Source organism: Aegilops tauschii, chromosome 3, assembly GCF_002575655.3.
Source record: "Aegilops tauschii subsp. strangulata cultivar AL8/78 chromosome 3, Aet v6.0, whole genome shotgun sequence".
NCBI classification, from domain to species: Eukaryota; Viridiplantae; Streptophyta; class Magnoliopsida; order Poales; family Poaceae; genus Aegilops; species Aegilops tauschii.
Window position 1 is genome coordinate 521,027,798 of NC_053037.3, and position 3,063 is coordinate 521,030,860.

Consider the following 3,063-nt stretch of genomic DNA (forward strand, 5'->3'; position numbering starts at 1 on the left):
TGTGAGTTTTAGTTGCCACCTTAAGTTTAACCATATATTAACAATCTCACATCTGTCATGGATATCTCTCAAACCCAATCCACGTCTACAAGCATAGCATAGCAATATAAGCAACGTAGAAGTAACTCCCAAAGGTTTGATAATAAAACAGGTGATAGGTACTACCTCAACTACTTCCCAATACCCACAATTTAATTAGATCCTAACCATGCAATGTTTGAGGGTTGATCTAATGCAACAAAACTGGGTGGTAAAGAGGTATGATCAAAGTGTGAACTTGCCTGCAATGTTGATGAAGATGATTCACACTCAATACTCTGGATAGATCTACTCGTCACACTCCGGTCAATCTATCGTAAGCAAGCAATGGTAACCACACATAAGCAATCACTCAAAAGATCAGAAAGAACGAGGAAAACAATTCGGGAAACTTCAAAACCAAGCAAATAACTCTTGCAACATAAAACAATTTCTAACAGTACCAAAATTAGATGGATATGGCCTTATCAGAAAGTTTAGGTCAAGAGCTTCGCTTTGCAAAAAGAATCAACTCAAACGGAGTTACGGAACTTAAGTTATGAACAAAAGAAGATTCAAATTCAAATCTGATCTAATTCAAATTTTAAAATTTCAAAAACATGTTTGAGTTGTTTTACTGGATAGAGGAGATCATAACGAAGAAGTGGGCGTTGGTTTCGTTGGATTTGGATAAACGAGTAAAAAGTTGTGACCGTTTGAAGAACAGGGACTAAATTGTAAATAAAATCTTCACAGGTAGGTCCCTGGCAAAAACTAAAATAAAAGAAAAAGACTAAATAGAGAACGTTCGTTGCCGAACGCTAACTGGCGAATCTGTTCACTGCTGAACCTAACCTAATGAACGTTCGCTAAATAGCTAGTAAATAAAAAAACAAGTTTTATAAAAAAAGAAACGAAAACCGGTCAGTTTTATTACCGGTTTGGGCGGTTCGGCGAAACCGTCGGGTCGGCAAAAACCGGCGAGATCCGGCGGCTAGGCCATGTCCGGCGAGTCCGGCGAACGGCGGCGGACGGCTCCGGCGAGCGGGGCGTCGGCGGTGGCGCTACGCGGCAGCGGCGGACTGCGGCGGCGGCGGCAGCAAGTGGGCGGCGCGGGCGGAGGGGAGGCAGCAGCAGCGGCGACAGAAGGTGGCGGGGTGGATCGGGCGAGGCAAGGCGAGGCGAGGAAAGAGAGAGAGGGGCCCGGGGCTGCAGCTTAAATAGGCGGGGAGGGCGGCGGCGATGCTTGGGGAAGGGGGCAGGCGAGGCGGGGAGGAGTCCGCGGCGGCTACGGTGGCGTCGGTGGCATGCAGGAGCAGGGCTCCCGTCGGGAGGTTGGGGGCGACGGCGCTGATGGGCTGGCTGGGTGCTGGGCCGGCCCAGTCGGCGAAGTTTTTTTTAAACAACGCAAGGAAAATAAAGAAAACCTTAAATAAATAAAAATTACTATAGGCATATAATATACCAAAATTTTCAGAAAAAGATTTCCTACAACGTGAACATTTTTCTAGCATTAAATAAAATACACAAAAATTCAAATAAATCAAAGACTGCTACTACTCTACTAAAATCCAATAAAATCATTTTCAAAATACCAAAATTCATTCAAATTTATTTCTCTCCAATTTTCTGTTGTAGGGAATCATGTTACCCTATTTTCCATACATTTTTATTTTGGAGAAAAATAATTTGAATAAAACCCAAATACTCCAAATTAAAATAATTTCCAAGAGGACTTTGAATTTGATCCTTTGAAACTCCCAACTCATATTTCAGATGTTTTGAAGAAGTCATTTTATCTTCGCTCGTGAAAATCATTGAGTTGCATAAAGTTTCAGAATTGGAAATATTCTCAAATGAAATTCAAATATTTTCAACACCCCTTGTCATTTAAACAAATGGAAGAAGTCATGTCATCTTCTCTCCAGGGTTTTGTGATGAAAAGAATTTGAATTCATGAAGATCATAAAAGCAAAATGAAAGTTTGGGAAAGTCCTTTTATTCCCTCTCATTTAACTTTCAAAAGATTTCGAATTCACTCACTTTCAGTCAATCAATCACACAACAATCCAACAAACAATCAAATCTATCTATTTTTATAACATTCCAAAATTTAGAATTTTGGGATGTTACATTTTTGCATTGTGTCTACTGTAATATAGCTTTTCCATGGCTTAATCGACTGATATAAATTGATAGTTTCATCAAAACAAGCAAAATATGCATCAAAAACAGAATCTGTCTAAAACAGAACAGTCTGTAACAATCTGAACATTAGCCATACTTCTGATACTTCAAAAATTCTGCCAAAATTAGGACAAATAAAAAATTTGTATATAAAGATACTGCAATAAGAATCAGAACCGTTTGACGTTCCAGTAAAAAACTAAAAATTGCGCACTACAGCCAAAGTTTCTGTCCTGCACCGTAAAAACCAACAAGCATTGTAAACATCCTAAAGGCAAACCTTGGCACATTATTTTTATAATACAATGGAATTGTACAAGGGGATAATTATTTTTATTGAAAAGTTTCTGTAATCAAGATTCACAAAGTTTCCGTGAGCATGAACAAAGTTCAAGGCTACCTCCCACTTCAACAATGCTTGTCTTTCTCACTTTCACTTTCCTTTTTGAAAAAGTTTCGGGTTCCCCTCTTTATTTTTTTTGTTTTTAAACTTTATAAAAGCACACAATAGAAATAATGACTCTCTAAAACTTCCAGGTTGTCTCCCTGGCAGCGCTTTCTTTAAAGCCATTAAGCTAGGCATATAGTGCTCAAGTAATGGATCCACCCGGATCCCATGGTATATCAAAGCCAATTTTAATTAACAATGATTTGTCATTTAGTAGTGAGCACAAAGTAACATATATCATGCAACAATGAAGTCTAACTCTCTTCCTATGCATTGGCATGTCATAAAAGAACAATCCATGCACACATAGTAAAGGCCAATGCATAGTATAAATAGTTTCTTGCAATTTTATCATGTTGGAAACATAGAGAGGTGGAGATATAGTTCCTCTCTCATAATAATTGCAAGTA